This window comes from Bos indicus x Bos taurus, chromosome 20 (assembly GCF_003369695.1).
Source record: "Bos indicus x Bos taurus breed Angus x Brahman F1 hybrid chromosome 20, Bos_hybrid_MaternalHap_v2.0, whole genome shotgun sequence".
NCBI lineage: Eukaryota > Metazoa > Chordata > Mammalia > Artiodactyla > Bovidae > Bos > Bos indicus x Bos taurus.
The window spans coordinates 36441639-36469123 of NC_040095.1; the positions used below are offsets into that span (position 1 = coordinate 36441639).

Consider the following 27485-nt stretch of genomic DNA (forward strand, 5'->3'; position numbering starts at 1 on the left):
GATGGTTACTTTTACCACCATGTCCCTTCACCTGCAGAGTATCTGGCACCAAGCAGGTGTAATAAACATGTGCTGAGTGAAGAAGTTAGAGAAGTGAATAAAAGAGAAGGCTGGAGAGATGGACAGGGTGCAGGGCCAGAGGAACTTCACCTGCTTTGGTGATGAGTTTGGACTTCATCTTGCAGGTGACCCAAAGCCTTGAGGGTCACATCAAAATTACATTTGCGCTGCAGAAAGATTCCTGCAGCAACAGTGTGGAGCGTGGCTTGGAGGAGATACTTAGAGAAGCCAGGGAGACCAGTTTGGAGGCAACTGCAACAGCCCAGGAGCAAGGCGTAGCTGAAGGTCTGAACCAAGACAGTCATAGCTGGGGTGGGAAGGAGAGGAGGAAACCAGTGTGATGAACAGAAAGAAGAAATAATGTGGCAGCAGGTTAGACATGAGGGCAGAGGGAGAAGCTGGGGTTGTGACTATTCCCAGGCTTATGTTTGGATGATGGGATCGATGGAGCCACCGGTGGGCACAGCAGGTGCCCTTGCTTGATGACCAGTTCTCCACATTGGATGTGGTGCCCTTAGGCTGCCTGTGGGACTTGAAGGTGAAGATGGACAGTAGAGCCTGAGGATGAAGAGTTAAGGGTCACCAGCACCCACGTGATCACTGACGGCCTGGAGGCGGGGATGAGAGCCCAGGGTTGTGGGCAAAAGCAGAAGAACAGGGACCTGGAGCCAGACACAGTGACGACGCTGGGAATCATGTTGACCCACAATCACAATTGTGTCCCCAGTCCACTTGGACACTTACTACTAGGTTCCTTATGCTCGACAATTTAACTAAGCTAAGCTAGACAGTATAGTCCAAGACCACCTTCCTTTCCCACCCACACACATAGTAACAACCTCACTTGCTTTCTTTTCCTTAACCAAAGAAGATATTTCCAGGCATATGTATGTGCATGCCTCAATTTCCTTGCCATCCTGAATATCTCATTTATGAACTTGGATTCATCATTTTCCATCTTTGAAAAATATATGACTGTATGACTCTGTGAAGGAGAGAAAGCTTTGTCTTCTCTTTAGAAAAAGAAGCTGTGCCCTTCAAAATGGGGTTTGGTGGCAATGGTGGCACAGGAGACTTGGTGTGGGGACTCGGGCCCTGGGGCCCTGCGGTGGGGGCAGACTCAGATGTTCTCTGCCCCCTCTTTAGACAAGGAGTCCCACCCAGAGAGAACGAGCTCGCTATGCCAGGGTAGGATTCCGGACCTTTGCCACAGTGATTTTGCGCTGGCAATTATTCCAGCTTCTGCTTTCATCGCAGTCTTGGGGCCTTGGGGAGGATGGGTCTGCCCTTGGACTTCTCCTTGATCTGTGGACAAGTGACAGCCTGTGGGCTGAAGCACAGCCCAGGGACATGGTAAATTCCCAGGGCCGTCATTTCTCCAGAAGCGGACCACCCTCCCCAGGAATGACCTGATCTCTTTTTTTTTTTTTTAAACTGGATTTCTACTTTGATCATCTGCCACCTCTTTCCACAACCCCGCCTCCTCGCTCCTGAGTCTGCCATGAAATTTTAATTTAAATGTCGATAATGAAATTCTCAATTTAGATTTTGTAGTTTCACCATTAGGGATGCTGTTTTAATTTCTAGACTGCCAAGAAAGGTACTCGTAAATCAGCAGTGTTCACAGCTCGGTCAAGTAGATTTCCTTAAAGCGTGGTTTCTGGATGCATTTTGTGAAGTTGCAGCTTAGGAAAACAAAAGCTCACAAATGGCTCTAAGAAATGGAACCATTTTCAGATTGGCAGTCAGATGAATTTATAAACGTTTTCTCCCATTCCTTTTTTTAACTTCCCCACTCCAAATGCAGAGATAGGAAACATAATTTGGGCAGAAATGTGTTGATTCTTTTGGGGTGAAGGGGGCATCTCGGACACTGTCTACCCCCAACAAGTGAGTCCCCCAACTCCACCCCCACTCACTGCAAGCAAGGCACGGAAGCAGCAGTCAGGACACACGGAGACTGATGAAATCAGGAGGCAGCCGAAGAGACTGCGGCTAAAATACAGTCTGCATCAGCTGCAAACCTCCCCTTTCAACCACACCTCAGGGTTCATGGTGCCCTCCTGAGAACTCCTTACACCTCTCTGACCCAAAGGCTGACCTTTTCTGACATTTTTTTCTCAACTCTGTTGCTGCAGGCTGCCAGGGTGTTAGGATAAATAGTGCTTAAGCAGTGCCTTCTGTTTTCTCTGTGTCTTTTAAGCACTATCTCATTTAATCCTGAACAATGCTAGAGAGAGGCAACAAGTACCTATGTTTTACAGCTGGACACCTAAGGCTCAGAGCGGCTCCTGATGAGCTGGTTAGGGTCCCCAGCTGTGAGTAGCAGAGCGAGGGCTTAGCCTTGACTGCTTAGCACCTACACCCACCCCATCACCTCCTCTGACTTTATCCTGTGTCACCTGACAGAGGGAAGCCTGAGTCACAGACATCACAGCCATTAAGTGAGCAAGGAAGAGAATGAAACAGAACTTCTCTCTGCTCCCATCTGAGACTCTGGCTGATGCATTTCTTACCAGAAATGGAGTTGCCCAAGTATTTGTTTGGGGGCTTCCCAGGTGGCGCTAGTGGTAAAGAATCTGCCTGCCAATGCAGCAGATGCAAGAGATGCGGGTTCAATCCCTGGGTCAGGAAGATTCCCTGGAGGAGGGCATGGCAACCTAGTTCAGTATTCTTGCCTTGAAAATTCTGTTGACAGAGGAGCCTGGTAGGCTACAGTCCATGGGGTTGCAGAGTCAGACACAACTGAGCACCTAAGCACACACACAAGTATTTATTTGTAAGAAAAACAGAGCAATGTGGTGGGAAAAAACATGCACCCTAGAACCTGAAGCTCGGGGACTCAGGCTTTTGCACTTGTAAGTTGGGTTGACCTTGGATGTGGGCATAAGTCACCAGACACCCTGTTCTTATTTCCTCGTCTGTATAACGAGGATGAACGATTGCCCTACCTTCTTCTCAAGGCTGCTCTAAAGATCAATAGAGCAACAGTAATGAAATAGAAAATGCTCTACAAACTGTGTATAAATGTTTTCTATGTGTGTGTTAATGCCTGAGAAAAGAATATTTTAGGGTCACTGAATCCATTCCTTAGCTCTACTCTTGAGCATAACTTTCAATTTCTCTTGGCCTCAGTTTCCCCATCTTTAAAATGTGGCCAAGGGGTTCACTGAACCCTAAGTGTCTTTCTAGCTGTAACACTCAGCAGCCTAGTGACTCTCTTCTAACTCCTACCGCGCTTTCCACCCAGCCCTCGGTGGCCAGGAAAACCTAGAGATGGGGTTCCTTCACACAGAGCCTTCTATCCTCAACCAAGAGGAGGCTGGAGATTAACTAGCAAAGGTGACCCAAGGATATTCAACTGCAAAAAATGGCAGGATTGAGTGCTGAGAGGAATAACAAGTTTCATCCCTCCACAATGTTTTATGAGTGAACGTTATGTGCCGCTTAGTATACTAGAAATGAAACCACGTTTTAGAAACAGTCCAGAGAGGAAGATAAACTTTAAACAAATGCTTTCCAGGTAATTATTTAATTGGAGTTGTGACATATGCTGGGAAGTAGAGCATGCCTGTTTATCAGGAGATTATAATAATGGTGGAGGTGGCGGGGGACATCTCAGGAGGATTTCCCGAGGAAGCAGCATTTCAAACGGGTTCTCAAAGGAGCATCTGGAATTGGCAAGGCAGGGAAGTGGTGGAGAACGGGTAGAGAATGTGCTAAGCAGAAGGAACAACCAGTACAGAGGGCTTTTAAAGAGGAGAGTTCTTGAGGTATTTGAGTGGCTGAAAATAAGCTGATTTGGCTGGAATGCTGATGCGGTGGTGGGAGTGGGGGAGACCCGTGGTAGGACCTGAGCTTTGCGATACAGACAAGGACAGACCATGCATTACCTTACAAATCAAGGTGAGGAATTGGGGCTTCAGCCTCAGAGAATGGCTTAGATCAAACCACTGGAAGGTTTGAAGCTGGAGGCTGTGTTCCAGGAGATTGACCCACAAGATGATTGTGGAAGCAGCCTGTCTATTAGAGGAGCATAAGAGTGGGTGCAGTGAAGAGGCTAGTGCAATGATCTAAGCCAGAGTGGACAGTGGCTGGGCCTGGGATGGTGACAGAGAACCATGGAAAGAGTTGAGAGATATTAATACTTCAGAGGGGGAACATTCAGGACGTAGTCATTGATTGGGTATGATGGGGGAAAGGCAAGTAATATATACACCATATGTTATAACCCATAGAAGTTACTAGTACCATGAACCCTAATTAGCAGATGAACAAAGGAAGTCTCTAAGAGGCTTGTCCAGATTAAAGAGCTAAAAAGTGGGGTCCCAGAACTTCAACTCTTAAGTCATAATTATTTCAGATATGTAAAGGCTCTTCATCCCAAGGGCTATCATTACTTCATGAAAAACTCAGTGAAGGTCTGATTTCATGTGTGCTGAATTCCAACCACACTCTGGTGAAGGCCATATGATGAGAAGGGACCCGAGTGAGTGAGTGACATCATGACCCAAATAGAGTCGCTATTCAAACGTGCGCCGTGGCCTCCTTACACCATCACCTAATTATAGCTCCCGAGGAAGCGTTGGACAATAATACACTGTGCAGAAGCCAATGGATGGTTGTCAGTGGGCCAGACGGTCCTTTTCATCTGAGCTGATATTCGGAAGATAACATGTAACCAGCTCAATGAGGTTTTTGTGGTGGGGCTTCTGGATGATCGGGTCATAAATCTTTCAGGTCCAAGAGAAAGGCCTGTCCAGCTTGTGAGTTGAACAGGTTCTTCCCAACTCCGGAACTAGCACAACTGAAGGAATGCCGCTTAGAGCCGTCTCTCCTCGCGTCCCAGAGAAAGGAAACAATAGAGGTCACACAGTTCTCATAAATACACGTGCATCTGACACGGAGCAAGTCACTCACTACCACAGCCGCTCTAATGCACTGGCCCAGCATGGGTTGGCCAAGACAAACATTGATTTCTTTCCAAATGTTCTGGTTTTAATGACTGTGGTTAGGTAACTTCCCCCTAAGTCCCATAACTATAAGCGGCAGAGTCTGGAAAGAGTCTCTCCAAGCACAGGGCCATCCTGCCTTGGGACCAGTCTGAGCTCCGGAGCCTCACATGCACAGTGAGGATGGTCCCCACCTTCCAGAGCCCCTGTGAGGGTTCATACCAGCAAGGTGTACCCCCTAGGCTCACTGTGAGGATTCAACAAATGAGTTCAGCTAATTCCAATAGGGTGGGAATGGAATACACAAGAAATTCAAACTGGAAGCAAAGTGAATGTAGATTATACAAATAGGACACTGATTTGGCCAGAATGTCTGAGATGAACATTGGAGGGTTGTGGATAAATCTGAGTGACTATTCAACATTGAGTGACAACCAATTTCCCAGCTCATAGACCATGCCATGACTAAAATCTTACTGATCCCACCTGCGCCACTCTGCTTCTCCTGGTGTGACTCACACTCCTGATTCCCCAGGCACTCAAGGCCTTCACTGCCCTTTGATTCTGTGAAAGCAGTATCACTGTGTCACATGTACACAATAATGTCAGTCCTCTTTCCCATCTAGCCTGGATTTTGCCTGCCTTTGACTGATGAATATATATTCCACTTACTGAATTAATCTGTGCAGATACAGCGCCAGATGCTGGCTCTACAAACAAGGGAAGCTCTGGTCATTGGCATCGCAGGATCCGCATCCCACAGGGGAGAGAAGTCTGTAAGCCCTGGTTAGGACACGATGGAGCAGGAGGTATAAAAGCAGGAGACTCCAGCTGTAGAGGGAGAAGACACAGAAGCTACTGCCTCTGCTTCAGAGGAAGGGAATTCAAGAACTGTCTGCCTTCCTCTCCATTCCACCACCTCACGAAAGCCTGGAAAGGATGACCAAGAAGTTAGCCCGTTAGCCAGCGCCCTGAGAAGTGGGTTTATCTGGGTGGTCGTGAGGAGGAAGAGCTGTGGAAATGGGCACCAGGCAAACCCCACCACGATTTAGTCCCGTGAACTCCATTTGGGGGAGACGGGGAGATGCAGGGGAGAGGCGAAGCTGCCCTCCGCAGGCTGACACAGGCAGCCAGGGCCTGGCCTCTTCTGCTCACCTCACCCCTCTCCCAGTGTATCAGTTTCTTACACCCTATCCTTAGTTCCTACCACCCAGAAAGTTTTCCCCAAATGAGCGGACCAGCCATCAGCTCCCCTCCCTTGTGTAACCAAATCTCTTACCCCAAAGATATGCTCAGACTCCCTGGCCTCCACTCAGCCCTCCGGCTTCCAGGGCGGCCAGAGCAGCCAGCCAGCCGGCCCAGTGCCCCACCGGTTTCTAATTAAATCAGAACACGTGCTTCTCTAGACACAGAACAATCTCTTGGAGGAGAAACAACAGGTTCCTCTAAGGTTGGCCTTCCAGTCTCACTTAGATGGCTGTTTGTGAAGGGAAGAAAAACAGGCAGGCTTGAAAGGAACAAATAGATATTTTATTGTTTTCTTTTCAAGCTATACTGCCATCTGATTCTGACTATAAAGAACTTAAACGTGTCTCTGGAATGGCATTCAATACTTAAACAAAAAATCACATTAATGTGTTGGAGCCACAAAACTTAAAAATGAATTTCCTGTTTCCTTTCAGTTATAAAAATTTACCTAATCCTCTCCAGATTGATCAGGGTTAGCACTGTGCTATAGAAATGTACACACTTCTGAAAATAAAAGAGCTTTTCCAATTAAAAGTTAAAATCGACCCAAACACCAAAAAAGCCATGTGTGATAGAACACATCCCCGCTCCACAGGCAGGGTTGCATGGTCCAGCCGGAGGCTGCAGACTGCATCACCTAAAGGCGGGGCTGATAATCAAAGTAGTTAACAGCTATCCGGGCTCTGGGCAAGGACTTGTCAGCAAATGGATGTGAGCCCTTGTGATGGAGTCAGGGACATGCAGGTCCCTAATGCCAGATGGAACCTCTTTATAGCCAGAATGTAGGGAAGTGGGCTTGAATGTGCTCTGGGGGGATGTCTCCGCTGGAGGAAAGGGGACCCTGAGGGTGCTCAGGAAAATATTTACTCAGAGAACAGGAAGCTTTCACCAATTTAGCAATTGGTTCAGGTGGACCAGTATGTACCCACTAAATACTAAACATCCTTATTTTGGGCAGCTGCCACAGAAGCTGCCACCTCCTCCTGCTCGTCCACCTCCTCCTCTTTCTATGGCCTCTGGCACAGTTGCTGTGACTCCCATCCCCTCTTGTCCTTACTCCTTTCCCAGTTCCTTCTCCTCCTCTCATCTCCAGTGCTGAAGGGCAGAACCCATGGCAATGGCTCCCCTCCACTCGGGCCATGAAGAGGCTGGAACAGTCCAGTACTCCAGCCCCTCTGAGCTCATTTTGAATCTCAGTTTTTTCTCCAACAAATTTGATATCCCCGCCAGCTTTGGGTCATCTTCAGACATGGGATCAAGCCCTGAGCCTTTGGAGTGGGAGCGCTGACTCCAAGACCCTAGACTACCAGAGAATTAACCCTAGGGAATATCAGATAGTGAGAACTCACACAAAGGAAACCACTTGAATACAAGACCCGGCATCACCCAACCACCAGTAACACCCTGTGCAGAACACCTCATCTAAACAACAGACAAAACAAAAACACAAACCAAATCACCGGCAGACAGGATTACCACCTCACTCAGCCTTGCCCATCAGAGAAAAAGCAAACAAAAACTCAACACAAATCTCACCCTATACAAAGCTTACACAAACCACTGGACCAATCATAAAGTGAAAGTGAAGTCGCTCAGTCATGTCTGACTCTTTGTGACCCCGTGGACTATAGCCCGCTAGGCTCCTCCATCCACGGGATTCTCCAGGCAAGAATACTGGAGTGGGTTGCCATAGGAGGGCAGAAACCAAAAGGAAGAAAGAATTCAACATTGAAGCTTGGGAAAAGGAGACCTCAAACACAATAAGTTAAACAAAAAAATAATGAAAAGGCAGAGAAATGCTACACAAATGAAGGAACAAATTAGAAACACGGAAGTCCAAATAAATGAAGAGGAAATAGGCAAACTACCTGAAAAAGAATTCAGAGTAATGATAGTAAAGATAATTAAAAACCTTGAAAACAAAATGGAGAAAATGCAAGAATCAATTAACAAAGACCTTGAAGAATTAAAGAATAAACATACAGAGACAAACAACACAATTACTGAAATTAAAAATACTCTAGAAGGAATCAATAGCAGAATATCTGAAGCAGAAGAATGAATCTGTGAGCTGGAAGATAAAATGGTAGAAATAACTTTTGAAGAACAGAATAAAGTAAAAAGAATGAAAAGAACTGAGGATAGTCTCAGACACCTCTAGGACAATATCAAACGCACCAACATTCGAATTATAGGGGGTCCCAGAAGAAGAAGAGAAAAAGAAAGTGTATGAGAAAATTTTTGAAGTGATTATAGTTGAAAATTTCCCCAACATGGAAAAGGAAATAGTCAATCAAGTCCAGGAGGTACAAAGAATCCTATACAAGATAAACCCAAGAAGAAATGCACCAAGATACCTACTAATCAAACTAACAAAGACTAAACACAAATAAAGAATATTAAAAGCAGGAACGGAGAAGCAACAAGTAACATACAAGGGAAACCCCATATGTTTAACAGCTGATCTTTCAGCAGAAACTCTGCAAGCCAGAAGGGAATGGCAGGATATATTTAAAGTACTGAAAGGGAAAAATCTACATCCAAGATTATAGTAAGCATCTCATTCAAAATTGATGGAGAAATAAAGAGATTTTCAGATAAGCAAAAGTTAAGAGAATTCAGTACCACCAAACCAGCTTTACAACAAATGTTAAACGGATTTATATAGTCAAAAAATACTAGAGAAGAAAAAAGATCTACAAAATCAACCCCAAATAATTAAGAAAATGGCAATAGGAACATATATAACAATGATTACTTCAAATGTAAATGGATTAAATGCTCTAACCAAAAGACACAGACTGGATGAATGGATACAAAAAAAAGACCCAAATATATGCTGTCTATAAGAAACCCACTTCAGACCTAAAGATACATATAGACTGAAAGCGAGAGGATGGAAAAATATATTCCCTGCAAGTGGGAAGCAAAAGAAAGCTGGAGTAGCGATCCTAATATCAGACAAAATAGACCTTAAAATAAATAAGATTACAAGAGATAGGAAGGACACTGCATAATGATCAAGGGATCAATCCAAGAGGAAGACATAACAATTGTAAATATCTATACATCCAACATAGGAACATCTCAATACATAAGACAAACACTAACAGACATAAAAGGAGAAATTGACAGTAACTCAATAATAGTAGGAGACTTTAACACCCCACATACGCCAGTGGTTAGATCATCAAAACAGAAAATTAATAAGGAAACACAAGTCTTAAATGATACATTAGATGAGATGGATCTCATTGATATCTTCAGGACATTCCATCCAAATGCAGAAGAATACACCTTCTTCTCAGGTTCACATGGGACATTCTCCAGGATAGACCACATCTTGGGTCACAAATCAAACCTCAGTAAATTTAAGGAAATTGAAATCTTATCAAGCATCTTCTCCAATGACAACACTATGAGACTAGATATCAATTACAAGAAAAAAACTGTAAGAAACATAAACACATGGAGATTAGACAACATGTTTCTAAATAACCAACAGGTTACATAAGAAATCAAAAGGGAAATCAAAAAACTTTTAGAAACAAATGACAATGAAAACACGACAACTCAAAACCTATGGGATGTAGCAAAAGCAGTTCTTAGAGCAAAGCTTATAGTACTACAATCCTACCTCAAGAAACAAGAAAAACATTGAATAGACAACATAACTTTAAACTTAAAACAACTGGAAAAAGAAGAAAAAAAACCCCCAAAATTAGTAGAAGGAAAGAAATCATTAAGATCTGAGCAGAAACAAATGAAAAAGAAATGAAAGAAACAGTAGTAAAGATTAATAAAACTAAAAACTTTTTCTTTGAGAAGATAAAATTGGCAAGCCTTTAGGCAGACTCATCATGAAGAAAACAGAGAAGAATCAAATCAACAAAATTAGAAATGAAAAAGAAGAGGTTACAACAGACAATGCAGAAATACAAAGGATTGTAAGAGACTTATGAACAACTATATGGCAATAAAATGGATAATCTGGAAGAAAAGGACAGATTCTTAGAAAAGTTCAATCTTCCAAGACTAAACCAGGAAGAAATAGAAATTATGAACAACCTAATTGCAAGCACTGAAATTGAAGCTGTGATCAAAAATCTCCCAAAAAACAAAAGCCCAGGATCAGATGGCTTCACAGGAGAATTCTACCAAACATTTAGAGAAGAGCTAATGCCTATCCTTCTAAAACTCTTTCAAAAAATTGCAGAGGAAGGAACACTTCCAAACTCATTCTACAAGGCCACCATCACCCTGATACCAAAACCAGACAAAGACAACACAAAAAAAGACAACTACAGGCCAATATCACTGATGAACATAGATACAAAAACCCTCAACAAAATTTTAGCAAACAGAATTTAGCAATACATCAAAAAGCTCAGATACCATGATCAAGTTGGGTTCATTCCAGGGATGCAAGTATTCTTCAATATATGCAAATCAATCAATGTGATACACCATATTAACAAATTGAATGATAAAAACCATATAATAATCTCAATAGACACAGGAAAAACCTTTGACAAAATTCAGCACACATTTATGATTTAAAGTCTTCAAAAAATGGGCATAGAAGGAACCTACCTCAACATAATAAAGGCCAAATATGATAAGCCTACAGAAAACATTATTCTCAATGGTGAAAAACTGAAAGAATTTCCCCTAAGATTAGGAACAAGACAAGGATGTCCACTTTCACCACTGTTATTCAACATAGTTCTGGAAGTCCTAGCTATAGCAATCAGAGAAGAAAAATAAATAAAAGGAATCCAGATTGGAAAATAAGAAGTAAAGCTATCACTGGTGGCAGATGACATGATACTGTACATAGAAAACCCTAAAGATAGTATCAGAAAATTACTAGAGTTAATCCGTGAATTTAGCAAAGTTGCAGGATACAAAATCAATACACAGAAATCACTTGCATTTCTATATACTAACAATGAAAGATCAGAAAGAGAAATTAAGGAATCAATCCCATTCATCATGCAACAAAAAGAATTAGGAATATTCTTTTTGAATATTTAGGAATAAACTTACCTAAGGAGACAAAAGAACTGTACACAGAAAATTATAAGACACTAATGAAAGAAATCAAAGACAACATAATCAGATGGAGAGATACTCCATGTTCCTGGGTAGGAAGAATCAATATTGTGAAAATGATGATACTACCAAATGCAATCTACAGATTCAATGTGATCCCTATCAAATTACCAGTGGAATTTTTCACAGAACTAAACAAAAAATTTCACAGTTCACATGGAAACACAAAAGACCCTGAATAGTGAAAGCAGTCTTGAGAAAGAAGAATGGAGGTGGAGGAATCAATCTTCCCGACTTCAGATTATACTACAAAGCTACAGTCATCAAGACAGTATGGTACTGGCACAAAAACAGAAATATAGAATAATGGAATGAGATAGAAAGCCCAGATATAAACCCAGACACCTATTGGTACCTTATTTTTGATAAAGGTGGTGAGAATATACAATGGGGCAAAGACAGCCTCTTCAATAAACAGTGCTGGGAAAACTGGACAGCTACGTGTAAAAGAATGAAATTAGAACACTTCCTAACATCATACTGAAAGATAAACTCAAAATGGGTTAAAGACCTAAATGTAAAGATCAGAAACTATAAAACTCTTAGAGGAAAACATAGGCAGAACATTTGATGACATAAATCAAAGCAAGATCCTCTTTGACCCACCTCTTAGAGTAATGGAAATAAAAACAAAAGTAAACAAGTGGGACCGGATTAAACTTAAAAGCTTTTGCACAGCAAAGGAAACTATAAGCAAGGTGAAAAGACAACATTCAGAATGGGAGAAAATAATAGCAAATGAAACAACTGAAAAGGATTAATTTCCAAAATATACAAGCAGCTCATACAACTCAATACCAGAAAAACAAACAACCCAATCAAAAAGTGGGGAAAAAAACTAAACAGACATTTCTTCAAAGAATACATACAGATAGCTAACACATGAAAAGATGCTCATCATCACTCATTATTACAGAAATGCAAATCAAAACTACAATGAGATATCACCTCATACCTGTCAGAATGGCCATCATCAAAAAATCTACAAACAATAAAGTCTGGAGAGGGTGTGGAGAAGAGAACGCTCTTGCACTGTTGATGGGAATGTAAATTGATACAGCCACTATGAAAGACAGTATGAAGATTCCTTAAAAAACTAGGAATAAAACCACCATATGACCCAGCAATCCCACTCCTAGACATATACCTTGAGGAAATAAAAATTGAAAAAGACACATGTATCCCATTGCTCATTCATTGCAACACTATTTATGATAGCTAGAATAGGGAAGCTGGAGAAGGCAATGGCACCCCACTCCAGTACTCTTGCCTGGAAAATCCCATGGGCAGAGGAGCCTGGTAGGCTGCAGTCTGTGGGGTCGCTAAGAGTCAGACACAACTGAGCGACTTCACTTTCATTTTTCACTTTCATGCATTGGAGAAGGAAATGGCAACCCACTCCAGTGTTCTTGCCTGGAGAATCCCAGGGACGGGGGAGCCTGGTGGGCTGCCGTCTATGGGGTCGCACAGAGTCGGACATGACTGAAGCGACTTAGCAGCAGCAGCAGCAGCAGCAGAATCGGGAAGCAACCTGTATGTCCATCGACAGGTGAATGGATAAAGAAGTTGTGGTACATATACACAATGGAACATTCAGTTCAGTTCAGTCGCTCAGTCATGTCCAACTCTTTGCAACCCCATGGACTGCAGCACACCAGGCTTCCCTGTTCATCACCAACTCCTGGAGCTTACTCAAACTCATGTCCATTGAGTCAGTGATGCCTTTCAACCATCTCATCCTGTCGTCCCCTTCTCCTCCCGCCTTCAGTCTTTCCCAGCAAAGGGGTATTTTCCAATGAGTCAGTTCTTTGCATCAGGTGGCCAAAGTATTGGAGTTTCAGCTTTAGTATCAGTACTTCCAATGAATATTCAGGATTTATTTCCTTCAGGATTGACTGGTTGGATTGTCTTGCAGACCGAGGGTCTCTTGAGAGTTCTCCAACACCACATTCAAAACCATCAATCCTTTGGTGCTCAGCTTTCTTTATAGTCCAACTCTCACATCCATACATGACTACTGGAAAAACCAGAGCTTTGACTAGATGGACCTTTGTTGGTAAAGTAATGTCTCTGCTTTTTAATATGCTATCTAGGTTGACCATAACTTCTTCCAAGGAGTAAGCATCTTTTCATTTCATGGCTGAAGTCACCATCTGCAGTGATTTTGGAGCCACCAAAAATAAAGTCTCTTAACTGTTTCCATTGTTTCCCCATCTATTTGCCATATATCTTAGTTTTCTCAATGAACTATTACTCAGCCATAAAAAGGAAAGCATTTGAGTGAGTTCTAATGAAGTGGATGAACATACAACCTATTATACAGAGTGAAGTAAGTCAGAAAGAGAAAAATAAATATCATATTCTAATGCATATATTTGGAATCTATAAAAATGGTACTGAAGAATTTATTTACAGGACAGCAGTGAAGAAACAGACATAGAGAGACTTATGGACATGGGGAGAAGGGAGGAGAGGGTGAGATGTACGGAAAGAATAACATGGAAACTTACATTACCATACGTAAAATAGATAGCTAACAGGAATTTGCTCAATGGCTCAGGAAATTCAAACAAGGGGTTCTGTATCAACCTAGAGGGGTGGGATGGGGAGGGAGATGGGAGGGAGGTTCAAACAGGAGGGGATATATGTATAGTCATGGCTGATTCATGTTGAGGTTTGACCAAAAACAACAAAATTCTGTACAACAATTATCCTTCAATAAAAAAAATCTTAAAAAAAAGAAAATGGAAATTAAAAAATGAAAAATTATCTGTATTTTGTTTTGGCAAGTAACGCACATTAAAAAAATAATGCCATGTTCTTGTGAGTAATAAAATCCTGCATATTGAGAGTGTAGCTCCGTGTCCCTCACACACACACACAAATAATAGTGCCGTGTAAACCAAACCAAAGAGGCTGGTGAGCAACGATTTTATAACTCCTGGTGGACAGCAATCATGAGGTCAGGGCCGCCTGGTCCATGGTATGCACTCAGCATGAGCCCACCAAATTGTTCCAAAAGCCAGTATCTCTCACCATCTCCAAAGCCCCTGTCCTGATTCAGGCCACTCCATGTTTTTCCCCGTCATTTTAAACTTCTTTTCAGTAACTCTCTGGGTTAAGGTAATAGTGGCAACACCTATACCCAATAGTCATTGCTGATAGCCACTTAACACTCCATGGATTGAATATGGAAAGGCAGGAGGGCCTTCCAGGAAGACCACCAGCCTAGTGATTGGATCAACTTCCAGTTCCAGGTCTAGTTCTTTGAGAACTTGGGCAGACGAGAGACTGAAGAAATTCAAGAGATCCCATGACCACACACCACACGCCCCATCTCCTTGGTGAGGTCAATCAACCATGCAGACTCTCCAGCACTCAGCTGAAAAAGCAGGACCCCAACCTTAAGTTCTGCTCTTAAGGTAATGGAACACTGGATACCGCCATGGCGTCCAGAAGACATCTCTGTGACTCAACATCTTCATCGTGGACTAGGTCACTGTGAAGTTTTAGTGAGTTTATTGTGAAAAACAAAAGAAAAAGTGAAAGCTATTATTACATTCTATCATTGGAAAAGACTCTGATGCTGGGAGGGATTGAGGGCAGGAGGAGAAGGGGACGACAGAGGATGAGATGGCTGGATGGCACCACGGACTCACTGGACGTGAGTTTTAGTGAACTCTGGGAATTGGTGATAGACAGGGAGGCCTGGCGTGCTGTGATACATGGGGTCGCAAAGAGTCAGACACGATTGAGCGACTGAACTGAACTGAACTGATCTAGATTTAATGTAAAGGATTTTTATCAATATTATTGTTATACAGTATGCTTTTTATCAACATTACTGTCATACAGTAACTTTCCTCTTAAGAACTCCAAATAAGGGGTGCTTCTGTATGATATCACACCAGATGGTCAATACTGAAATCAGATTGATTATGTTCTTTGCAGCCAAAGGTGGAGAAGCTCTATACAGTCAGAAAAAACAAGACTAGGAGCTGACTGCGGCTCAGATCATGAACTCCTTATTACCAAATTCAGACTTAAATTGAAGAAAGTAGGGAAAACCACTAGACCATTCAGGTATGACCTCAATCAAATCCCTTATGACTATACAGTGGAAGTGAGAACTAGATTTAAGGGCCTAGATCTGATAGATAGAGTGCCTGATGAACTATGGAATGAGGTTCGTGACATTGTACAGGAGACAGGGATCAAGACCATCCCCATGGAAAAGAAATGCAAAAAAGCAAAATGGCTGTCTGGGGAGGCCTTACAAATAGCTGTGAAAAGAAGAGAAGTGAAAAGCAAAGGAGAAAAGGAAAGATAGAAGCATCTGAATGCAGAGTTCCAAAGAATAGCAAGAAGAGATAAGAAAGCCTTCCTCAGCGATCAATGCAAAGAAATAGAGGAAAACGATAGAATGGGAAAGACTAGAGATCTCTTCAAGAAAATTAGAGATACCAAGGGAACATTTCATGCAAAGATGGGCTCGATAAAGGACAGAAATTATATGGACCTAACAGAAGCAGAAGATATTAAGAAGAGGTGGGAAGAATACACAGAAGAACTGTACAAAAAAGATCTTCACGACCCAGATAATCATGATGGTGTGGTCACTGACCTAGAGCCAGACATCCTGGAATGTGAAGTCAAGTGGGCCTTAGAAAGCATCACTATGAACAAAGCCAGTGGAGGTGGTAGAATTCCAGTTGAGCTATTTCAAATCCTGAAAGATGATGCTGTGAAAGTGCTGCACTCAATATGCCAGCAAATTTGGAAAACTCAGCAGTGGCCACAGGACTGGAAAAGGTCCGTTTTCATTCCAATCCCAAAGAAAGGCAATGCCAAAGAATGCTCAAACTACCGCACAATTGCACTCATCTCAAATGCTAGTAAAGTAATGCTCAAAATTCTCCAAGCCAGGCTTCAGGAATACATGAACTGTGAACTTCCTGATGTTCAAGCTGGTTTTAGAAAAGGCAGAGGAACCAGAGATCATATTGCCAACATCTGCTGGATCATCGAAAAAGCAAGAGAGTTCTAGAAAAACATCTATTTCTGCTTTATTGACTATGCCAAAGCTTTTGACTGTGTGGATCACAATAAACTGTGGAAAATTCTGAAAGAGATGGGAATACCAGACCACCTGACCTGCCTCTTGAGAAACCTGTATGCAGGTCAGGAAGCAACAGTTAGAACTGGACATGGAACAACAGACTGGTTCCAAATAGGAAAAGGAGTACATCAAGGCTGTATATTGTCACCCTGCTTATTTAACTTCTATGCAGAGTACATCATGAGAAACGCTGGACTGGAAGAAACACAAGCTGGAATCAAGATTGCCGGGAGAAATATCAATAACCTCAGATATGCAGATGACACAACCCTTATGGCAGAAAGTGAAGAGGAACTCAAAAGCCTCTTGATGAAAGTGAAAGTGGAGAGTGAAAAAGTTGGCTTAAAGCTCAGCATTCAGAAAAGGAAGATCATGGCATCCGGTCCCATCACTTCATGGGAAATAGATGGGGAAACAGTGGAAACAGTGTCAGACTTTATTTTGGGGGGCTCCAAAATCACTGCACATGGTAACTGCAGCCATGGAATTAAAAGACGCTTACTCCTTGGAGGGAAAGTTATGACCAACCTAGAAAGAATATTGAAAAGCAGAGACATTACTTTGCCAACAAAGGTCCATCTAGTCAAGGCTATGGTTTTTCCAGTGGTCATGTATGGATGTGAGAGTTGGACTGTGAAGAAGGCTGAGCACCAAAGAATTGATGCTTTTGAACTGTGGTGTTGGAGAAGACTCTTGGGAGTCCCTTGGACTGCAAGGAGATCCAACCAGTCCATTCTGAAGGAGATCAGCCCTGGGATTTCTTTGGAAGGAATGATGCTAAAGCTGAAACTCCAGTACTTTGGCCACCTGATGCGAAGAGTTGACTCATTGGAAAAGACTCTGATGCTGGGAGGGATTGGGGGCATGAGGAGAAGGGGACGACAGAGGATGAGATGGCTGGATGGCATCACTGATTCGATGGATGTGAGTCTGAGTGAACTCTGGGAGTTGGTGATGGACAGGGAGGCCTGGCGTGCTGTGATTCATGGGGTCGCAAAGAGTCGGACACGACTGAGCAACTGAACTGAACTGACTGATACATGGAATCTAAAAAACAAAACAGTCTAGTGAATACAACAAAAAAGAAACAGATTCACAAATAAAGAGAACAAACTACTCGTAACCAGTGGGGAGAGAGAAGAGGGGGCAAGATGGGGTAGGGGATTAAGAGACACAAACCTTTATGTATAAAGTAAACAAGCTACCAGGATATATTATACAACACAGGAAATATACTCAGTGTTTTGTAGCGACTATAAATGGAATATCAGTGTCAGTTCAGTCACTCACTCATGTCCGACTCTTTGTGACCCCATGGATTGCAGCACGCGAGACCTCCCTGTCCATCACCATCTCCTGGAGTTTACTCAAACTTATGTCTATGGAGTCGGTGATGCCATCCAACCATCTCATCCTCTGTCGTCCCCTTCTCCTCTCGCCTTCAATCTTTCCCAGCATCAGGGTGTTTTCAAGTGAGTCAGCTCTTCACATCAGGTGGCCAAAGTATTGGAGTTTCAGCTTCAACATCAGCCCTTTCAATAAACATTCAGGACTGATTTCCTTTAGGATGGACTGGTTGGATCTCCTTGCAGTCCAAGGGACTCTCAAGAGTCTTCTCCAACACCACAGTTCAAAAGCCTCAATTCTTTGGTGCTCAGCTTTGAAAATTGTGAATCACTATGTTGTAACTTACAACTTACACCTGTAACTTACATAATATTGAACATCAACTATATCTCAATTTTAAATAATGAAAAAAGCATGAGCTGCTTCATGTTGTAGGCAGAAAAATAGAAGATCAAGAGGTTGCAATGGGGCCAAGACCAAAACACTCTTGGGGGCTTCTCAGATCAGGCACATTCTCTCATCTCAGCCATGTTGCTGTGTCAAGGGCTTCACTGCTCCTGAGGCACCAAGTCTCCCAGATTTACTCAAGTTCAGAATCAGAAGGAATGTGAAGTGCTTCACGGAACAGAGTCACTCAGGACACTAGTTACAAATGCAGACTCCTGGGCCCAGCCCGAAGAACATATTGAATCTGAGTGACTGGGGGTTGGGCCCAGGATTTGGTATTTATAACAACTGTCCCCACCTGACTCTTACGCAGTCTAATGCTTTAGAATCAGTTTCTGTAGATACTGGATCACCCTTTCACGGCGAGACCACACACCAGAAGGCTGAATCCATAGTGTGTCGCAACCCAGAGAACCTCCCTCCGGGCAACATTCTTTCAGCAGCTTGTAAGACACCACAAGCTGTCCAAGTGGACAGCATGGAGAAGGATAGCCCTGATGGCATTTGGATTTTAGAGCAGGGAAGAGTCCAAACCCCATTTCCCAAAGAATGGTTGCTTCAACAAAGGGCTGAGCGAGAAGTTAGCAATGCAGCAACGGCCACAATTATGTTCCAGCCAGAGAGATGCTGCCCAAGCATATGACATACACCCCAGTCATGGGTTTGACTTTTGCGGGATCTCTGATCTGGCATTTTCTAAGACCAGATCACTTTCCCTGTATCTGAGGGGTAACAGGATACTTATAAACAAAGCCCATAAAATGCCGCCCTAGGGGGATAGAAACTCTTGATCCCGGGTCAGCTTAGCCACACCTGCTAGTTTAAGTCTGGTTTAAGTCCCTGTCCCTTGGTTTCTTTAGGAGTGAAACAGAAACTCTCTCAAGGGCTTCCTCTAAGGGACACAGCCAGGAGAAAGAGGCAGGGTTTGCAGAAAGCTGAATGGAGCACAGAAGAAATCTGAGCCCACCCTCAGATGCCCACATGTGAACAGGCTCTGGGATTTAGGTGCCTCCCTTGTCTGCATGCAGGAGACGAAGGAGATATGGGTTCGATCTCTGGGTCAGGAAGATCCCCTGGGGGAGGGCATGGCAACCCACTCCAGTATTCTTGCCTGAAGAATCCCATGGACAGAGGAGCCTGGTGGGGTGCAGTCCATGGGGTCACACAGAGTTGGATACGACTGAAGCCACTGAGCACACGCATTTAACTTGTCTGAATAGCAAATGGATTCACCTGCTGTGGCTCGCACTCCAAGCAGCACATCCAGAGAAAAGACCAGAGGGAAGCCAGATGCCCTTTCTAGTCCTGCAGAAGGCCGTCCTGCTCCCCTCCCGCAGCAAACGCGACTCGGCAGCCCTGCTCCCCACGCGGCCCCTCTGGCCCACCGTGGATCCCTGCAGCACCGCTGGAATCACTGGCCCTCTGCACACTGTCCCCAGGCAACCAGCCAGCCTGCCCCTTCTTCCCACCTTTGCCATTTCCCGCTCAGGTGGTCCTGGGTTGTTTCTTCATTTCTTCTTTACTCCCTTCAAAGCAGCCTTGAAATTCTTGGTGCCTTAAATGAAGAGGAGATAAAAAAAGAGATCAGGAAGATTCAAAAGAGACCTAAACTCAAAGTCCTCGGAAGCTAAACTCTTTAGTGAAGAGTATTTGGAGTATTTGGAGTCTCTGATGTCTATTTCTTAAAGGACAATCTAAAATCTGAGTAGCAATCTCAGATTAATGAAAGTACTCCAATATGACTAATTATGGCTGAGAAGGTTAGCAAGGTAAAATGGGGAGACTGATTCCAATTTCTCTGGATTGCAAACCAAGGCGAGAAGATTGGTCTAGAATTGATGCAGAATTAATTTCGGTTAGGTTAAGCGTCTGTCTGCAATGCAGGAGACCCGGATTCGATCCCTGGGCTGGGAAGATTCCCTGGAGAAGGAAATGGCAGCCCACTCCAGTATTCTTGCCTGGAAAATCCCATAGACGGCAGAGCCTGGTAGGCTACTGTCCATGGGGTTGCAGAGTCGGACACGACTCAGCGAAGGGAAGAAGATGTTATGATGGAGTGATTTATGGGCTTCCCAGGTGGAACTAGTGGTAAGGAATCTGCCTGCCAATGCAGGAAATGTAAGAGACACGGTTCGATCCCTGTGTCAGAAAGATCCCCTGGAGAAGGAAGTGGCAACCCACTGCAGTATTCTTGCCTGGAGAATCCCCTGGACAGAAGAACTTGTCAGGCTATGGTCCATGGGTTTGCAAAGAGTAGGACACGACTGAAATGACTTAGCATGCATGCATGCAGAGTGATGTATGCAGTATGGATGTGAGAGTTGGACTGTAAAGAAGGCTGAGCACCAAAGAATTGATGCTTTTGAACTGTGGTGTTGGAGAAGACTCTTGAGAGTCCCTTGGGCTGCAAGGAGATCCAACCAGTCCATTCTGAAGGAGATCAGCCCTGAGATTTCTTTTGAAGGAATGATGCTAAAGCTGAAACTCCAGTACTTTGGCCACCTCATTCAAAGAGTTGACTCATTGGAAAAGACTCTGATGCTGGGAGGGATTGGGGGCAGGAGGAGAAGGGGACGACAGAGGATGAGATGGCTGGATGGCGTCACTGACTCAATGGACATAAGTCTGAGTGAACTCCGGGAGTTGGTGTTGGACAGGGAGGCCTGGCGTGCTGCAATTCATGGGGTCGCAAAGAGTTGGACATGACTGAGCAACTGAACTGAACTGAACTGAACTGGTATTTCTGGCCATACTGGCACAACCATAGAAACAGTTATGTACTGAGCATCGTCCGGGCCATTGGTTAAGTCTTGTTCTTACATTGATTGTCTAGTTGAATCCTGAAAACAATTCCATGAGCTAAGTATTAATTTCTCAGATTTATGGTTAGGGGCATTGAGGCTCAAAGAAGTGAAATAACTTGCCCAAGGTCACAATACATGGCCAAGCTGGGACTCTAGGCTTGGTCCATCCCATTCTAATCAGTGATCTCTGGGAAGAGAGGAGCTGAAGGAACACCGAGCTGCTATCAAAGATTTTTGTTATGGTCCCAGCTCCAGCATTAACTGACAGTGTGTCTTGACACAACTAGCTGATTCTCAGAGTTTCCCTCTCCTCATCTGTAAGATACATGGCTCACGGTAGATCACCTTTAATATCCTTTCTAAGTCTGCCAGCTTCTAATTATAGCTTTGCTCTATCACATTAGCAGCCTTCTACCACTGTGTCTGAATTTTAGGATACACAGTTGGTCATAACTTACTGAATGCTCAGTCCTTGATCTCTGCCTCCCAATGACAGCATTGTTCTTATGGGCAAAACACAATCTGTCTGCTTTGCCACAGCCCATGCTATGATGCATTTCCCAAGGCATATGGAATGAGGGACTGCTTGTCAGAATCTCCAGAGATAAAAGCAATAACATTTGCTTGTTGTGCTATTCTGTCTTCTCATTATTTACAATCCTTTGATCTTCAATAAAGGGGAAAACCTGAAAGCTGACTGCACATAAATTATAAGAATAATGTTGATTTTTGTTGACTGTTGGTAATGACAAAGACCTTAGAAGATGCAAGCAAACCCAGGCACGGATAGGTTAGGACCACACATCTGGCCCCAAGTAAATTTATGAATATCATCTCCAGGCCGCACATTGTCTGGTGAAAGAAAGAGTCATCATGCATGACACTTTGAGGGTTCAGTCAGCCTTGGAGCTGGATGAAATAAAGAACATGGCCATGGGGACAGATCAACAGAAGAAAGCTTTGGGTTATGGTCTAGTTTCCAACTTCAGGGAGGGCCATAATCGTTGGTGGGCACTGAGCACCAACAATTGTTGGTGGGGACTGGACTTCAAATCTAGGGCTCCACATTTTTCAGATGAAGAGATAGATTTGCTACCTGTTCTTCAGGACTTGCATGTTGCAGATCAAATACACATAGGCCACGATACAGCATTTCCAATATCCTGAACCAGAATTTCTGAAGAGTCGCCTGCTCCTGCTGGAATGCTGCTGCAAAGAGATAAAGTAGTAAGAACACTTGTGTAGCATCTCATTGTTTGCAAAGTGCTGGCACACTTTGGTTCTCATAACAGCCCAGAGAGTCACTGAGGCTCCAAAGAGCTTATGAAACTGGCTCAGTCTGGGATCTGAACCCAGTTCTCCTGACTCCAGAGCTTTTCTCTATGCTATGTATCTCTGAATGACATTTTTCCCAATGGAAAAATACTTTATTATTTTTAAAAACAAAATAAGGAGAAGAAAAAAGTCTATGTACGTTGGAGGCAAAATTGCTGCCAGCCATTTGTCACGGTTAACTTGCTATTTTTCATAAACAAGAGGCAGTTGGGCCCAAGGAAAAGGCCACATGATACCCAACTGAATGAACACGGTATTTTTTAATGCTTTGGAGAATGAAGGACAAATAAGAAATAAAGCACTATCAAAATAGCCTATGAGAAATGCAAAAGATAACTTTCCCATTTTTCTAAATTTGGATGGAATTTGGATACTGTCACCACCAGCACCATGAAGATCATCAATTGAGTTGAAGATGGTCAACAGTGAGGCACCAGGAAGTATACCAGGGTCCCTGCTGACTCCGTGAGAAGCAGAATCAAACAGGACCAGAGCCTCCTAAGACAACCTTAGCCAAATCTTGGGAAATTTGGTCAACTTTCACATTAGATGACAACCTCTCAAACATACAGAATCAAATTCTCCTTGATTATGCGGGAATTATAATAATAGATTATAATAGATTTGGGCTTGTTTCCTAAAAATGTGCCCTTTGTGAATACACAGGTTTCCCTGATAGCTCAGGTGGTAAAGAATCCACCTGCAATGCAGGAGACCCTGGTTCAGTTCCTGGGTTGAGAAGATCTGCTGGAGAAAGGATAGGCTACCCACTCCAATATTCTTTGGCTTCCCTTGTAGCTCAGCTGGTAAAGAATCCACCTGTAATGCGGGAGACCTAGGTTCGATCCCTGGGTTGGGAAGATCTCCAGGAGAAGGAGAAGGCTACCCACTTCAGTGTTCTGGCCTGGAGAACTCCATGGACTGTACAGTCCCTGGGGTTGCAAAGAGTCAGACATGACTGACTAGGCTTACCTCGTGGTTGAAATAGTAAAGAGTTTGCCTGCAATGCCAAAGACCTGGGTTCAATCCCTGGGTTGGGAAGATTCCCTGGAGAAGGAAATGGCAACCCACTCCAGTACTCTTGCCTGGGGAATCCCATGGACTGAGGAGCCTGGAGGGCTACAGTCCATGGGGTCACAGTGAGTTGGACATGACGGAGTGACTAACACTTGCGTGTGTACTCAGTGAGATATTACTAACACATAAACACAAGAGCCAACAACTACATTAGCATTTTATGGTTCACAAAGCCCCTTTCCCCCAATTGAACCATAAAACACCCTCTGGATACAGACTAGGTGATTAACATCAACCCTATTCCACTGATGAAGAATGGAGACTCACAGTTTATTTGATTTTCCTAAACTCACAACATTACTACATAGCAAAGGAGAAACATGAAGCCCAAACTTCTGACTTCGTATTTCATGCGACTTCCAAGATACCAGCCATACCACTCATTAAGACTGTTTGATTAATGGAGCAAATTTTCTTCCATCACATGTTTACCTTCTGCCATGACTGATCAGCCCCAGAGATCGGAGGAGCAGCACCAGACATCTGGTCACATCAGCTGTGTCGGGCAGATCTGGGGCGAGTCCAGTCAGCCACCCACGCTTCTAAGTACCTTGTAAACAGCAAAACCATCATCTGTTACTCAGCCATTGGCGTCTCAGAATACAAAAGGCTGTGAGGCAGACTTACTCACAGGCCTAGAGCCTCAGATACCTTAGATTAGGAAGCTACAATGCTGGACGCCTGTCTGTGCCAAGGAGCCAAGTGCAGAAGCCACAGCAGCTCAGGCAAACCCTGCCGCCAAGGTTGATTAAGGGGAAAATGAAGGAGCAGCCACTCTGCTAACTCAAGAGAACTGAAGAATATTAAAATTGCTCCCTTTAGCTAAAATCTCTGGGCTTGTCCCAAGTAGTCCCTACAGTCTTTCCATCCTAGGGAATAAAATCTGTCCGTCCCCACCAAGAAGAGCCAAGACCTCATTGCTTTAAGACAAATTCTTCATGAGCTCACCCTAGATACTCAAAATGTAAGCTGAATTAGCTGCATTAGAAATTGTATCGGTTGTCTATTGTTCTGTAACAAATTACCCTCAAAGTTAGTGGCTTAAAACAACAACCATAGTAAGTCATGTCCATGCTGACTGTTGGAGCCTTGCAGGGACCAGGGGTGTGGTGGGAAGGTAGGAAAACAGAATTCTAAACTTTGATGTTGGACCTTGCAAGTCTCTGAGTTTTTTCTCTCTTTCTAGGCCCTTAATGAATTGGGAAATGCAGGCTTGAAAAGTCCCACCTTATACCAAGTGTACCTTCATGTCTCTTTGTTAGGTATATTCATTTCCTGGGGCTGCCTTAGTGAATTAACACAAACTAGATGGCTTAAAACAGAGATTTAGTCTCTCACAGTTCTGGAGGCCAGAACTCTGGAATCCAGGTGCCCTCAGGGTCATGATCCCTCTGAAGGCTCTGGGGCGGGATCCTTCCTTGCCTCTTCTTAGTCTCATGGTTGCCATGATCCTTGAAGTTCCTTGGCTTGGCCGCCTCACTCCGTCTTCACAGTCTGCTGCCTCCATCTTCACGTGGTCTTTTCCCTCTGTGTGTGTCTCTCTGGGGCTTCCCGTGACCTTCTTAGAAGAACACCAGCCACTGGATTTAGGGTCCACCCTGATTCACTGTGACTTCATCCTAACTAATTGCATCTGCAAACACCCTGTTTCCAAATCAGGTAACATTCTGAGGTTCTGGGTGTGCATGAATTGGCGGCGGGGGTGGGCGACACAATTCAACTCAGTAATTAGGATTATTTCTCAGAATCATCTTTGGCCCCTCCAACCGGGTATCCACTGAAAAGATAATTTACTCATACGAAAAAAATGAGTCATTCTTTTGACACCCTAAAATTCCATTTTAGTAACCAATTGTAAGAAAAGAATCCTATGTATATAAAGAAACGCTAGGCATAGATCTGAAGACAAAGACCCATTGCTCATATACCAATTTTGAAAACAATAGAAGACACATCTATATAACGGATGACTAAGTAGCCCCTAGGGCTTCCCTGGTGGCTCAGTGGTAAAGTGCCAAGTGGAAGATGCAGGTTCAATCCCTGGGTCAGGAAGATCCCTGAAGAAGGACATGACAACCCACTCAGTATTCTTGCCTGGGAAATCCCATGGACAGAGGAGCCTGGCAGGCTACAGTCCTTGGGGTCACAAAGCATCAGACGTAACTTGGTGACTAAACAAAAACAAAGTTGCCTCTAAAATCATACATAAGGTTTGAAATAGTGTGGAAAATTTACATTTATTCTAAAAGTGAAAATATACCATATTTTAATTAATAATTATTAAAATTATGTTTTCAGTAAAAGAGAAACTAAATCTCAAAATTTTAGATACAAGAAAAAATTGGAAAGTAATTCATCAAAATATTAGCAGTATTTGTATTTGAATGGTTGAATTATTTCTTTTTCTCTTTTAGGTTGTTCAAATTATATATTTTAGTGAAGCAAGTCTACAACTTAAAATGATAAAAAAACAATCATTCATTTTCCTCATTTGTCTACATTTTAGGCAAGGCTCAGTAGAGGTTGGGCTTCCCTGATAGTTTAGTTGGTAAAAAATCCACCTGCAATACAGGAGACCCCAGTATCCTGTACAGTATCCTGTATCCGGGAAGATCTGCTGGAGAAGGGATAGGCTACCCACTCCAGTATTCTTGGGCTTCCCTTATGGCTCAGCTGGGAAAGACTACGCCAGCAATGAGGGAGACCTGGGTTCAATCCCTGGGTTGGGGAGATTGCCTGGAGAAGGGAAAGGCTACCCATTCCAGTATTCTGGCCTGGAGAATTCCATGGACTGTATAGTCCACGGGGTCGCAAAAAGTCAGACATGACTGAGAGACTTTCACAGTAGAGGTCGGCTCATCTCTGCAATAACAGCAGATGTGATCTGACTGGGACTGAGGGATCTGCTTTTTAAGACAGCATGTAACATCATGGTCCTGGCTGTCAGCTGGGTGCTCATTTGGGATTCTCTGCTAGAGGCCTCGGTTCTCCACGTGGGCCTCTCCGTGGGACTACTTCGGCATCCTAACAGCATGGCAGCCGGCTTTCAAGAACAGGTGTTCCAAGAAAAAGGAAGGAGAAACGGCAAGTTTCTGAATGCCTGGCCCTGGCAACTGGCACAGCACCACTTCCGCCACGTTCTCCTGGTGATGCCAGTACAGGGCCCGCTCCAATTTAGGGGAGGGTATCTTCTTGATGGTAGGAATGTTGAAGAACCTGTGGCCATCTTTTATCGCCATTACAAGTCAATTTTGACCCCTAATATAAACTCTCTGATAATTCAGAAAACTACTTAGAACTGCAAACTTCTCCTTGCCCTCAGAGTATCTTCTCTACTACAAACCTCTAGACACACACACACAGAGTCTCATCTTTAGGCACTTTGCTCCTGAACTGGTCTTCTCTCAGTTCTTCAGTGAGGATATTAAGTAAAAATTTGTCTACTTGTTCCAGTGCCTTGTGGGGCATCCCATTCCAGATAGATACTTTTCAAAGGTGTCTGTTAACAACCCTCTCTTTCCTGATCTCCTCCCACACAAGAAGACCAACAAATAGATGAGGCATATCACCTCTAAAGGCCTCCTGAGCCAGGCAAAGGAGATCAGCCCTGGGTGTTCTTTGGAAGGAATGATGCTAAAGCTGAAACTCCAGTACTTTGGCCACCTCATGTGAAGAGTTGACTCATTGGAAAAGACTCTGATGCTGGGAGGGATTGGGGGCAGGAGGAGAAGGGGAAGACGGAGGATGAGATGGCTGGATGACATCACTGACTTGATGGACGTGAGTCTGAGTGAACTCCAGGAGTTGGTGATGGACAGGGAGGCCTGGCGTGCTGCGATTCATGGGGTCACAAAGAGTCGGACACGACTGAGCGACTGAAATGACTGACTGAAGCAGGCACCTGGTTGCCCTCCCTTCCTCCCACCACATCTGACTTGGGTTATCAAACAGAGAAGGGCTCACAGTTGCCTGATATAGTCA

At 43.7% G+C, this 27485-nt stretch overlaps 1 long non-coding RNA gene across 2 annotated transcripts in view; it reads right to left on the reverse strand.

Moving 5' to 3' along the window:
- Positions 1–25412, reverse strand: part of LOC113879204 — a 34655-nt gene extending 9243 nt beyond the window's left edge. Inside the window, exons 1-4 of one of the 2 annotated variants that reach the window (XR_003507236.1) lie at positions 23937–25412; positions 22189–22301; positions 19758–19843; positions 5685–5843 (exon numbers count right to left, since the gene is read on the reverse strand). This is a non-coding gene — a long non-coding RNA (uncharacterized LOC113879204). The remainder of the gene's footprint in view (positions 1–5684; positions 5844–19757; positions 19844–22188; positions 22302–23936) is intronic. The other variant, XR_003507237.1, reaches the window with a different exon arrangement.
- Between the last annotated feature and the right edge of the window lie 2073 nt (positions 25413–27485).